Below are 15,258 nucleotides of genomic sequence, written 5' to 3' on the forward strand. Positions count from 1 at the left end.
TCTGATATGGAAGTTCTACAAACAGAAATTAACAGCTTAATTATTTGGAAACTGAACTTGAAAAATTGATCAAAATCCTGATTGGCAATGCACAAAATAAAGTTTTCCTCTAATGTAAAGTTCGCTTCCAGTCCTCAACAGCCGCATACAGATCAGAGTCTCAGGATATCTCTATGCATTAGATAGTTTTGCAAAGAGTTGAGGCAGTGTGATTGCAAATCTATCACACACATAAGGGGGTCATTTTTATTTGTTCTGGCTACTTGGCAATGTTTGTATTTTGTGAAACTCAATAAAGATATTTAATCATAAAAATGGGTTTAACACATAGAAATTCATTTTACACATGTAAGTGGGCTTTTGAAAATTGCTACAACACTGAATTGTCAATAGATTTTACACACATAAGTGCACTTTAAGGGATGAATTTAAGAGACCGACACGCACATTAATTAGGGATACGCGAAGAAGTTGGGTTCGCACGTGCCAAGCAGATTTTAAAAGACACCAAGATATGTGCAATTTCCCGCAGTACACACATCTCAAAAGTTTTCAATAAAGAGTGAATTGTAGGCATGGGATGGGAGGGAGGATGAGTGTTTTGGGACATGAACCTAAGATGTGCACATAAATACTAACGTGACCTGGCATGCATCGAGGCTCCCTGTCAGGTAATTTTACTTCTGCTATGAATGCCGTGTAAGTTAAAATGTAAAGAAAACTAGGCAGATCTACAGGGTTTTAAGGGTCGGGGCTAACTGGGGAGATTGTAGGATATCAAATTAGAGGGGGTTGGAGGAACTCTCTCTTAACTGGGTGAACTGGGGACAAAGTGGTAAAACTAGGAATGGCATTAGCATGCACCCTTTTTAAATCCCCCGATTTACATGGTAGAAGCAGGATTTGCACATGTGCGTGCGGCACCACTACTTTATAACATGCACGCATATGCACCGCATGCTTTAAAATGGCCATGTACATGGATGGGGGCTGACATACGTCGGCTTGAAAGTTACCGTCCATGTGAGTAAATGGGCTTTTGAAACTTGCTGTGATAGTATGTTACATTTACACGCATAACTCCTTAGAAAAACTCCATGGCTATCCTGAAAACCCAAACTATTCATGGCTCTCATGGCCTGGAAGTGAACATCATTGCTCTAGTGCACGTGAACCATAGACAGTGCTAGGCTTTGGTTATTTTTGTACAAAGGCGGTTGGCAACTCACTTTTCAATATGTTTTAGTCCATGTTGGTTCAAAATGGAGAGAAACAGCAACCAAATTGTTGCTGCAGATCACAATGGCTAAACTGGTTAGAAAATTCAGGTGGCACAATGAAACAAATTGTGCTTCTTCTTTATAATAACTTTGTTAGAAGGAGGTTTGTACAGAGGACGTGGATAAGATTTGCTTTGGTAGACAAGATTTAAATTCAATATATGTATACATATCTATATAAATCTATAGCTATCTATCTATATATCTATATCTATCTATATAGATATATACACATTGTATGCACAACTAGGCCTTGACCTAATAAAATACAAACCAATAGATCCTATTGGGAAATCTGATTGTTTAATTAAAACAGAGCATCGCGGAGGCCCATGGTGGATGTTGACGCGATGTGATTTCTGCCCAGTGCTCTGCTTTTATATGTTCTATCGCTATTTACAAAATATTCTTGATCTGGATTTCAGTCCAATTGAAATTTCATCATTGAAAGTGTTTTATACATTTTTCATTGTTGGTTTCAAAACATGCAACAAATGTAAAACATTGATTGGTTTTAGTGTGGAATGAATAGGGAATAATTGATTAGGGTATGATGTGTGATTAATATATGAATTTGCAATTTTATTTTTTGATATTATATAATAAAGCTTCCAATAATAATTTGTACTAATCAATATATTAGGTGGTATTACTTCCCTTTTTATAGGGTCTATTGGTGTGTGTGTATATATATATATATATATATATATATATATGAAGGAGCTCTTATTTGAAGGTATAGGAATGCAAATCTAGAGGTGAGAATCTGAAATTGAGACTAAACACATCTGAATTTCCAAGGCTCCTGAAAGCAATAACCACCTGATGTTACAGAACTGATTTTGCACCTGGTAATATTCTGCCAACAGGAAGAACAACTAGAAATGGAATTTCCTGATTAAAATATAAAATAATAGGTCCTGTTTAAGGAATATTTTCATTGAAAGGCAGCTGAAAGGGAAGAGGGAATGGGTGAAAAAAGTGGAAGAGAAAAAATGCTAGTCATTTTAGAGAAAGTCACACTTTACCAAGGAACCTATTGAAAGCAAGTGTAGCCTGAAAGTGAATTCATTAACTTCTGAATGAGTTCAAAGCTGGGGCAATGTAAGGGTTAACCTATTCTCAGTAAAGAGAAACATCAAAGGGATATGTTCAAGGTCTGAAAAGTTTGTTGGATGAAAAAGTAAAATGGTGGTGGGATGGTAAGATGAGGAAAGAACATAAGATGGTATCTTAGGAGACAATATTCAAAAGATTTATGCAGTTAAAAATTGTCTTTTAACTGCATAAATCTAACTGGTTAAATATTCCTCCTTCTGTCCTGCTAAAATTAGCATAAAATCACTGCATGCACAGATTTAGCCTGGCAAAATAGGGACCAGGTCATGGCAGGAATAGGGTGGGCTTTTTAAATGTCTCCAATTAGTAAAATAAAAAGTACTAGGTCGGCTACATTTGTATGGACAACTTCGTCCACAACAGGGGCGTAACCAGTACTGAATTTTTTGGGGAGCCCAAGTTAACATGGAAAACCATAGTGCTAACCCCCTGACCTGCCCCCATCCCTTACCCCACTCTATGTGGATCTTTACGGCAATAGCTACAAAACCCTTGAATTTCTGGCAGCACTCTGTTTCTTTCTTTTCACTCTCTCCTTACCTTGGCTATTTCTAATTGTTTCTCATTCTCCCTCTACTTTATCCAAGCTGCTGAAGAGCAATTATGTAAATAGTCACACACCCAGGTCAGGCATTCCTGAACTTTTAAGGGGCGAGAGGTAGCGGGATAAAATAAACTGAACGACTTTGATGCCGTCAGACTTTTACAGGATTAGCTCAAGAGCAGTATTGTCTCCCTGTTCGAGTTAGCCTCCTTAAAAGCACAAGGAATCATGGACTGGCAGTGATTCCAATGCCTCCAGACCCTAATAACTGCTGCACCTTTAAGAGCAGAATTAGATGTGGCCTCCCCACCCCTACTGCTAGGATTGGGGGCCTGAACCAAATGAACCATACCCATAGCTATGCCTCTCATCTGCACAAATGGCTATTTTAAATCTAATCACACAAATTTTGTGCAGTTTGATTTAGCTGCACACTTTGAGCCAGATTCATTAAAGGTTCTCTCTCATTTTGGGGTAGATATTCAAAAGCCATTTAGATGGATAACGGGAATGTTATCCATCTAAATGGCTTTCCACATATTTAAAATACTTATCCGGCTAAATTCTAGCTGGATAACGAATTATCCAACTAGAATTTAGCCAGATAAGTCAGGGACGTGCCTGGGATGGGAGGTAAGCGTTCCAGGGAGGAGCAGAGTTAGCCAGTTAACTGGCTATCTCTAGACACGGAATAGGGCAGGTCTAAAGTGAGCCAGATATCACATATCCGGTGAACTCTAACTTATCTGGCTGCACCACTGAACATGCCTGTTAAGTTAGCCAGCTGTATATTTCCCCATTTGTTTCTATGGGAAAAACCCTTAAAGGTAAATTTTAAAACCCGTGCGTGAGCATCCATGTGAATGCGGTCCCCGTCACGCGCACATGGACGCGCCGATTTTATAACATGCGTGCATGTTATAAAACCCGCTACACGCATGCACACGTGCACCCGATTTTATATTGTGCACGCATGTGTGCACGAGTGCCGACTCGCACACGCAAGAGGGGGAAATTTTACAAGATGTGCGTGGCGACACGATAGGCCCTTTTCCCAATTCCCTCCCAGTCCGCTCCCATAAAGGAGCAGACTGGGAGGGAGCTTACTAAACCCCCTAGCTAACCTGCCACCCTTTTCCCCCTAACTTCTAAAACCTCTGCTAACTACTCTTCTTTTTTTTTTTTTTGTTTTCCAACGTACCCGTGCAGCAGCAACCTGCGTGTGCTGATCAGATTCCAGTGCATGCTTCAGCGGGACAGTGCATGATGCTGCCCTGCTCCGCCCATGACACCACCCATGCCAGATCCGGACCCCACCCCCAGTCGGTTCCTTTTTCCTCAAGCCAGTCTTCGGCAAGTACTGGGAGATAGGCATGTGGCTGCGGGTGTTTGAAAATCCCTGTGGCGCACGCGCGCGCAGCCGAGCCACGCACATGTCTCCCAGTTTTCGCGTGCGCCGGGTTTTTAAAATCGGGCCTTTAGTGAATCAGGTACTTTACTGGTTAAGTGTGACTGAATATCTGACAAATTTAACCATTTAAAATTAACTGATTAAATTTGTCCAGCAAAAGTGTCATGAATTACAGTCAATGGGCCCAAATGACAGAAGCAAAAGGGCCAAATCCCAGTTTGCCAGCATTATTATGGCAATTTACCCCTTAACTCCTTTATCCTAATCTTGAATTTTGTCTGTTGGTGTGGGGTGATCAAGAGCCAATAGTTCTGGTCCCCCTCCCCCCCCCCCTTTCTTCTCCTCCCTCTTGTTTGCCCTTATTGAAAACAGTAATGAAGTTTTCCTTGCATCCTCACTGGAATTTAAACCTAGCATGGGTCAGAATGGCTCCTGATTTGTTGTTTTCTTTCAAGGAGCGCCTCCTCTAATTTATAGATGTGGCACTTTTTCCCCCCGGTCCTCAGTCTTTCCTTTTTGTTTCCTATTTTTTCCTCCCTCCCATCCTTGGTGCATTTTGTTTTATGGTTGAATTAGATAAGTGTCACATAGGCAATTGACCCGAGCTTAGTTTGATATCAGGTTTGAACGGCGGTTTGTTATGTTGAGTGCGTAGCTCTCGAGAACACTTTGGGGGCTAAAATCCACTGTTGGTTAAATTTGATCAGTGACTAAGTTGCTGGCCTCACCTGTCAGGACATGGCAGAGACGTCGAATGGCACGGCAGAGGTCCACCAGCAGGAAACTTTGGAAGCTGGTGTTGGCTGTACTGCTGGTACATGGTAGCTCACCCCAAAGCTGCCGGAATATGAAGAATGACTATGGTAAATGCTAGTTGATTATATGTAGATGTGGTATGGCTCGGGTCTGTTTGTACTTTGCTTACAATAAACTGCGGCCTTGTTAAAATCCAATGTTATGATGTAAAGTGCGTTTGAAAACGATTGGGCAGTTTGAGGGAAGGCAAGATGTCTCATATACTTATGTTATAAAAGATGACTTTTATTGGCATTCTTTGTCAATAGAAACATTGTTATAGTTTTTTTCAATATGATTTTCCAAAGAGGTGGCTGAACAAGCAATAATATTACTAATAATAATTTTATTAAATCATGACTCACCACTCCAAGAGTGCTCAAGGCATATTACAAAAACAATTTGTAGATGACACTAGTACAATACAATAATTAAACAATACATAACATTAGTAAATGAGCAGAAAATAAGTAAAACATATGCAAATGCATGCAATTAGTTTACAGAATCAATAAAGAGAAACCAAATAATAAATACAAAAGTAAGGGCAAAAAGATTAGCATTCAAAACATAAAAGTGTTTTCAAAATAGAGGAGCACAGGGAAGAATATCTGGTAAATCTGAAAGCAGGCAGGGAATTTAGTCAAGATGGCAAAAGTGTGAGTAGAAGAAAAGATTTAATTGTATTTGATAATATTTTTATTTTATGACTTTTTATTTGATATTTTTGTTGTATTTGATATTATGTTGTGTTTGATATAATGAGAGCCATTCTGGGTCCATTTTTGGAGAGGAGCAGGATAGAAAACTGAAATAAAATGTAATGTAATAGCTGAAGAGGTACAGTGAAGTCACAATACTTTTCTCAGACACATTAGAGAAAGGGGGAAGCCCAGAGGTGAGATCGTAAGATTGAGAGACGATAAGAAGAAATGTGTTGAGGGGAATAAGGGAAAAGATGAAATGCTAAAAAAGTATTTCTGTTTGTTATTCACTAAAGAAGGAACTGGAGAAGAATCAGTGTTGGCATAGGTATATCATAGTAGGGTATATGAAATAACATATATAGAATAGTATTTGTGTGGAACTAAAAAAACTGAAAGTAGGGAAAGTCAAGGGGTGAACGGGATACATCTTATTAAGAGAGCTCAGAAAAGTTCTGGTAGGTCTGCTGAAGGACCTAGTCAATAGATCTTTGGAGATGGGAATGATTCCACAGGACTGGAGAAGGATGGATTTTGTCCCTCCTTATGAAAGTAGTAATTGGGAGGAAGTTGGAAGTTACAGTTTGACTGATGATAGGAAAATGAATGGAGATCCATCTGAACAAAGGGATAGGAAATCATCTTGAATCCACTTGATTATCAAATTTCAGGCAGCATGGATTTCCCAGAGGAAGATCTTTTCAGATGAATCTCATCAATTACTTCAACTGGATGATCAGTGGATTAGCAAAGGGGCATGTAGTGGATGTGGTGCACTTGGATTTCAGAAAAATAGTCTTTGAAGCTGTCCCACACAGGAAGCTCAAAAACAAACTGAGTGGTCAAGAGGTGGTTGGCTAAATTAGAAACTGGTTGAGGTATAAACCACACAGCGTGGTTGTAAATGGAATTTACTCTATGAAAAGAAAAGAGGAGGGCATTGAGGATTAGTCCTGAGGTCGACTGTTCAATAACATTTTTAGCCATATAGCAGAGGGGTAGGAAGGAAAGTTTATATTTTGCAGATGACACTAAGATTTGCAACAAGTCAATAATCTGAAAAATGGGTCTGCCGGACAGGTTGCAGTGATAGTATTAACTAGCAGTTAGGTTTGTCTGGCATGCTTCAAGTACTGCAGTAACTAGAATTCCTAACAGAAACATAGGCACTCATCTAGCCCAATCTGTCTGGCAGGCTATGCAGGAGACCTAGGAGGCTGGATGTTCAGGTGTGGCCATGCTAGTACATGGTAGCTATTTAGATTATTTCAAAGCTTTGTGGTTAGACATGGGAAGGGAAGAATGCTGCATATGAGTTAAGAGGGAGAGGATCCTGTGTGCTCATCTGCCCAAGATGGTAAAGTACAAACAAGGAAAATGACAAAAACTGTCCTGGACATCTTACAAGCGGTCATGTTGAATGGCTGGCAGCTGGGATATATCCTTGCAGTCTGGGCAGAAATAATTGGTCAATGTGAATGGATTGATTGGTCTTTTTCTGCCATCATCTACTATGTTACTACAGCTATGGCCCGGTGCATTCCAGTTTCTATGGGAAAGGACAGGAAGGTGTCCTGCCACCAGCTGCCCTCACCTGCTACACTAACAATGACTGAAGGGACTAAAAATGTGGGGAAGGAAGCATCAATCTAGAGAGGGAAAAATAAAACAGAATATTAAAATATTTGCAAAAAAACAAGCAGTTTTATCCTACTTAGTTGATATACAAAGAGAGAGGATCACTTTAAAAACACAAACTGAATTATTTCTTAGTGCGTATGTTCCCAAAGAGATGAACAAAGGTTCAGTACAAAAATCAAACAAAGGATACGTTTTAGTGAAAGTCGCATGGTTAACTTTTCAGCTATTAGTAAATCAAGTCTATTTGATTTCCTTGCTTTCACAGGTAAGCTTATGCTAATTGTTATTGGTTAAGGTAGGAATGATATAAATGTACACCAGTTCTGATGCACTGGGCTGGCACTCTATCAAAGCACACACTGGAATTTTCACCAAACAAAAAAGCACACATATGAATGTGTTTCCAGAAGAGCAAAATATTCGCCTCAATACTGGAAGCAATGCTGGAGAACCCTGGACGACATCCCATCTGTTCCCAGGAATTAATTTTAGAAATCATATGTAATATTAGACATTTTTGTCTGAATATCATAAAACCCTGACACATCCAGGCTTTCATTAAAAAGCTTTGAGATGTGATTTGAATAACAATCTGTCTTGGCTAATTAGTATTTTCAGTTTAGCATATTCACTTTCAGACATATTGCTGTTTGCACATGGTAATTTAGGTAAACAGATAGCATCCACAGCTGCATCAATTAACACTGCTAATCAAAACTGAATTCAGGTAATTAGGCACATTTATGCAAAAGGTCTGTAATTTTGGGAAAAAGCTGAATCCTTTAGTAATGTTTCAATAACCCAGAGCATCTTTTTTCCTCAAAAATGATGTGAAAAATACAAGTTAAATCAGCATTTATAGACACATGACATGATGCTACATATGAACACAGTTTTTTAAAATTAATCTATATCTAATTGTCTCATATTTTAGAAACTTAGACTTTTATTTTATAAATGAGTGTTAGTCTTTCTACACTGAAAGGCTGATTCTTAACTAGGCATTCCATCATTATCAAACAGGATAATGGCTAGAACATCCTCAAATATTTTGACACTCTGTAGTCAAATTGGTCAAAATGGTTATTGCTTACCCATCAGATACTTCACTAGTTGGGGAAAAAAAATATCATTGGAGCATTTTTTAAGACACATGTTCAGCCATTACCAATAGGTACATTGTCAGAAATGGCATCCTTCTTTCCATTACAAATGGCAGAGCTCCCATAACTGCTTTATCAACAGCATCAGAACAGAGGACGCCAATCACACGAAAATGCCTTTTTGTTACAAAGTGCTATGGCTCCACCATTAATATAACTTTATTATCTCACAAGTTCTAATGCATTTTAAAAATATTTACTAAAATGATGGAACAATGCTGTAAAACCTGACGGGACAACTTTTACTGGTTCAAACCCAAAACAAAATCCTACTTCAGGTAACAATTGATATGTGGATATGAATGTGAATCTATAGATAATGTCTTCACTTACCTTTTCACTCATCATATTCCAGTGCTTTGACTTATCCCCATGTGTGCACAAAATCTTTATAATTAGCATGCTGATTTTAAACTTCTCAAGCTACGATTTAATAGTGGTAGCTACTTTCAAAGGGCCATGGAAGTCCAGATGATAAAATACCTTTGTCAGTTTGTAGCTAATCTTCCATAAATTCTGGACCTGATGAGAACATTTTACAAAGGGGAGTTATTGATTTTTAACAGATAGGTAAGATTAATATATCAGTTTACCTACCCCAGGCTAATTCTTGTTCTCCTAATAAAACAATACATAGAAAAATGGATTTTTCTGCAAAATGGTGTGTTGCTTTTTTTTCTCAGAATCAAGCAGATATTCTACATCCCATGGTTCAATTTGTTCCTTTTTTAAGTGTAGAAACTTGCTTGTTATCCAGCACATCATGTAGCACAAATATCACAAGAAGGAAACACAGGTTTGCCATAATTAACGTTGAAAAGTGTTAACTATTTCTTATCTTGATATGGAAAAAATAAGTCACAGTCTTTTATACCCAAGAGCCAATAGAGTTTTTAGACATTCTTTACCGAAGGTAAGTAAAGAATGCCTTACTGGGTGATCGTGTCTGTCCATCTGTGACCTAGTATCAGTGGAGAAATGAGCAAAGGGATTCACATGAAATGGGAGAACTGAAAATAATACTTTGAAATACAGTATGATTTTCGACTCTTGGGGCCTTATTTGCTCAGCTCTTGTTCCATAAACATAGAATGGGAGAAAAACGTTAGTAACTTTAGGCCCTTAATTGGTTATGTCTAAATTCTCCAATTATATGTAAATTTGGCTGCTGCTGCCGCTAATACTATGTATGCACTGGAGGTATTTCATTGGCAAGCACATAGTGGAAGACTGTGGCAGCACACCAGTTGCACCTAACCAAAGGAATGGAAGGAAGGAGTTGCGAAGGGCCACCACATTGTCGTGGAAGGGAAGGAAGCCTAAAAACATAGGCCTGGATTCATCATTCTTCACAGAATGATGAATCCTGCAAAAACGGGGGGGGAAGAGGGGTGAAGGGAGGGGTGGACTTGCGAAAGCCCGCAGCCTTCACACCACAGCGGTGCGCCGACTGCCGGCTTTCGCACCGAATAGTGCCACCATGAAAGGTGGTGCTATTTGGTGCGCTACTTCTGACGATAATGTTAGTAACATTATTACCGGCAGTGAAGATAATGCCAACTCCGCCCCTTCCCCGCCCCGACTCCTCCCCTCCCCCTAATTTGCATTATATCGCATGCGAAAAGGGCCTTTTCGCATGTGATATGGCCTTATCGTGTGAGTTAGGGCCCTAACACATGCGATAAAGCTTTAGAAAATAACCCCCATAATGAGAAAAACGGTTTATTTTTTTAGTAAAGAAGCTGTTATATAAATGGGCACAATCCCTGATAGAACACTTTGCTTACTTGCTCTCTCTGGTTTTCCAACAAAAATGATGGTGGGAAATTACAATAAATACATAGGAAACCTTTGACTTCAAATTACAGAAGTTGTCAAGATATAGGATCGCTCTACCATCGTCACAAATATATCACTACAGACTTGCCCGGCAACAGATGCATTTAAGAAACAATGGTCATAATAATTTCTAAGACTGAGCATGGTTTAACTAAGTGACAAGCATACCAACTAATGCTTGCTTTCTCCAGTGATATAAGTAGCATTACTAGCTCACCTCTTCTTCTACTTCCTTTGCATTAATTTGCAAGAGAGGACTATGTATCCATTTAGCATAGGATGTGTTAAAATGAAGAGCAGTTGGCCATAATCTCTCAAATGGTTCCAGCATGTTGGTGACATCCTGTATTTGAAGAAATGAACTGATGTGGCCTGTGTCCAGAAGACCTTCTTCATGATTGATTAATGTTTTCTAAAGAAATTAGTACAAAGCATTCTGTTTAGTAAGGCTTCCAATTGTAGACAGCATGCATAAATAACTATACAAAATGTTACACATTTACTCTTATTTTCACAGTAGTCATACTGCTTTGCGGAGCAATGGCCCTCCTGGCTTTCTTTAATTGCTGCATTAAACTATTAAACCTAAAAATAAAAAGATCTGACTTTCACCTCACTAACCAGAACTACAGTACAATTTCTCTCTCATACTATTCTATTTATTTGAGCATTCATAGGTAATGTGAGAAGATCAATGTCAATATTCTTACTTATTTTCAGGCCTGTGAACTTCTATTTAAGCTACAGTCCTAGCAGGAGAGGGCAATATATCCAGATAATTTCCCGCAACTCCAACTAGATGTCCCGAGTTGAATAAAAGGGCATCCAACAAGGTCAAAAGCAATTTACACCAGTGATAGAGTCTTCTAACAGGCATGCTATAGCTTTTAGAAAATTGAATTTCAAAAAGAAATGTAAAAAAAAAAAAACCCTTTATTATTTTTTTCTCTCAACTGTCACTTAAGCTGTAAAGCTCCAACAGGCTTCTACTGTCAGATAACAACATCTGGAACTTGCCGCTGATTGGTTGGCACCAATGCTTCACTTCCAACATAGTTCAAACCATGACAACAACCCCCCGCCAAAAAAAAAAAAAGCAAAAAAAGACATGGCACATTAAAAAGAATAAATGACTTGAGCCTAGGCCAACCTTAGTCTTTTATTTCCTACAGTATCAATTCCAGAACATTAATATCTGTCATTGTGTTTTACAGTCATGTGCAATTGGAAAATCTGTTATTTTTATGTTTTAGCATGTTTACCCTTCTGGCTAAGTTAAGAAATAAAACACGTGCAGTAAAATGTCAACAACTGACATTGTTAAAGAATCTTATGAAACTTTTTTCAGCTAATAGGTAAGAGAACATTTTTAGATGTCCAAAAACAGCAAGGCTTTCCATCTGGTGGATAAATATCTGCATGAGGAGTGCGCCAAGTAGCTTGATTCATAGCATGACTACATCTAAACTGTATTAATATCAATTAATCTATCTCTGGACTTCACCCCCTCTCATAAAAATGTCTTAATCAAATATTTTTTTTATATTTAATCCTTGCTTCAGAGTTTAAGCTTAGACATAGGAGCTGTCAGAAACTAAAAACTAATAGCATACATCCCACCAGGCTAGACGCTGCATGGCTCATTTGCTTACAAACGTACAGTAGAACAATAGTCTCATCATTAACAGTTAGACAGTGATCGTTTTGCAAATGGATCCGTTAGCTGTAGATGTCACTAAGGCAAGCTTTAAGGTATAAATCAGGACTCCAGAAAATTAATCTAGATTTTCTTTTCTACCAGCTGTTCAATTTACAACACTCTCAGAAATGTAGTTCAATGTCCTTAAATTTCTTTTAAACTTCTGGATGGAGTCTCACAAAAAGTAACTTTTTTTTTTTCCAGATAGGTATTTAACAATTCCAAGAGAATACATTTTAGGTTCTAAATATTGTACTTCAGTACTTAGGATTTCTCTGTTAGCATGACGTTGCTACAAACAGATGGAACGATGCACATTCAAAGTCCAGAGCTTTTCTGAGGTGCACAGATAGGAAACATTTTTGTTCATATAGCTACGAGAGGGCAGAAATTCTGACAGTCATTCACTTATCAGGGGGGACAAATAGCTTTCTTGTGTCCACCAATTTCAGAACTGTAAACAATGTATTGAGAAATTTAAAAAACAGCATATTGCTAAGAAAATATGAAATCATGCTGTTTAATGTCTAATAAACAATGAATTTTATAATCCCAAAATCTTACAGAACTCTTATTAAATTTTTTTTTGCAGAAGAGTCAAAGTCAAAATAAATGTAAACTGAAATAGAGGCATCTCCAATTTTTCAGATATGCCGACTTGAAGCACCAAGATAGAATGTGCGCCATTTATATTATTTTAAAGGTTTTATTAATGGTTTAAAAAATTGCATATTTGCTTCACAGTCATTAGTTCGGAGGCGATGAAAGCTCCAAGCTTAATATGTGCAATCATACCTTGTCCACGAATTCCTGGATTTTTCTGTTGAGATCATTCACGTAAAGAACAGCGTCAGACATTTGCTCCTGTCTCTGGAATTCCTTCACCATGGCAGCTACATCAGCTATACGCTCTGTAAAGTCATTGCGCCATTGGACCAGTTTTGCCTGCGCTAAATCATGCTCCTTTTGCAATTGTACCTCACTGGAACGTGCATAAATGTAAAAGAAAAAACCAGGCATTTTTTATTTTAATATGACTGAATGACATACCACTCTCCCCTTGGTTTGCATTTAAATTGGGCAGAATAATTTAGCAGTTTGTTTTTTTTTATTTCAAAAGGGTTAATCACCCCAACAAAGGTCAATCAAACTTTAATCTATAATAAAATTGAAAACTGCAGTTTCATTCACCTGCAAGACATTCATTATACTACTATTTCCATGTAAAAAAGGACTCATTACTTTCATTATGTATCACTAATCTGCTAATTCTTTACAACAGCACAGCCACCATTAACAATTGCATTAAAATTATTAATTCCAGCGAAACTATTACTAGACTTCATTTCTGCCCCTCTCAAGAGATAATCCTGTTAAAAAAACAGGTATATCCTTAAGAGAGTGCTTCAGTGGTCCTCTCTACAGTTCTCATACTCTGAGCTGTAACAGTGTACAAAACATTATGTGCTTTGTATGTTTTTTTTTTTAAAACCCTATACACTGTTTTTAGTAACTTAATCTACTCCAATGCCTTCAATGCCATGATTAATCTGTTTAGCTCACTCAGTCTACACATTTAAATACAGACTTTTTAAAATGAAAGCAATCAAATAACAATATAGTTCCTCTAAAGCCATTACCTATTCTCTGGTCAGGAAAAGTTGTTCCCATTAAGAACAACATCCTCTTGTGGCAGAGATGCATAGTCCATTAGGAAAAGAAGATTTTCTGCTGCTACTTCTAGGTTTTCCTAAGAACGGAAGAGAATGCAACTGGCTTTTAAAGAGAAATCACCCTTTAAACAAAACGCACAAATGTATTTTGTGGAGCTATGCTGTCTTCTTAATACTTGCACAATATGTTCCTGAAATGGTCAACTAATTTTTTAGAAAGTATAAATTAAAAAAAAATACCAAACAAAAATATCTTTTAGATTTACCAGTAGTACATTTGTGAATATCTATTGCTGCCTGCCTGGCAGTGGAATTCTTCCAACTTTTACTTTGCAAACAAAGATTTACATAGACATGTTTATTTTAAGAATTAAGGAATAAATATATATATCTATCTATCTATATATATATATATATATCTATCTCAAGGGATTCAGCACAATATAATGAAATTTTGCTTCCAAAATTGTGTGCACTTATGTTTAAAAGCTACCCTTGTACTTCAGGCAGACAGACAATGAAGCACACACCAAAGACAAATGACCCTTTTCCGCTGTGATGCAGTGGCCTTGGTAACCTCTGAGAGTAAGTGGAAGAACCTTTATATGCTACCCCATTTATATCCTAAATTGATTGCTCAACTATTACAATAGCACTTTGACAAAGCATAAATAAGATGTGCTTTTCCCTCATGTATTTTTTTTTCAGTATATGTCACATACTCTACCTCTGTCACTGTCAACATTTGTACTCATTAACAATATGCCAGGTTGGCATTTTCAGCACATATTACAAAGCCTATCTTTTCAGTCAAGAACGGCACCAAGCACATAAACACAAGCTCACAAGGGAAAAAAAATATCCTCATTTCTATGGATCATTCTTATTTCAGAAGAACGCTGTATATGAATATACAAAGGAATAATTAAGAAACCCAGCAGACAAGTCTTCAATAATGCACATTTAAATAATACCAGTAAATCACTTCAACTGGAAAAAAATTTCCATTTAATTACATTAAAATTAAAAATAAGACTGTGTTTTTAATGCTTATTCTTCCTCTCGTAAACAGGAAGAACCGAAAAATAAATCAGGGGGGAAAACAGAAAATGTAACATAATGCCAAGGCACTGAGCTATGAAATTATTTTTGTTGCTAATAGCCATTTAGCAAAATGCTAGCAAATATAATTGCAACATTCATTGTTTTTAAAAGTAGAACAAGGACTGCAATAAGCCGAGTGCCTTCCTAATATTTTCACATTTATTAGAATGCTTATATTTTCAGATTTTTTTTTTTATTTCCAAAATGAAATGCTTCAATATTACACAAAAAAACAACATACTTTTACATGCCCTAATTTCTACATCCTCTTCTTAAGAAATCCACC

General features: G+C 37.5%; 1 pseudogene; it reads right to left on the reverse strand.

The window, feature by feature from the left end:
- The window catches only part of LOC115089436, a 1,328,227-nt pseudogene that overhangs the window by 1,048,821 nt on the left and 264,148 nt on the right, over positions 1-15,258 (reverse strand).

The sequence above is a fragment of the Rhinatrema bivittatum genome, chromosome 4 (genome assembly GCF_901001135.1).
Source record: "Rhinatrema bivittatum chromosome 4, aRhiBiv1.1, whole genome shotgun sequence".
Lineage (NCBI taxonomy): Eukaryota > Metazoa > Chordata > Amphibia > Gymnophiona > Rhinatrematidae > Rhinatrema > Rhinatrema bivittatum.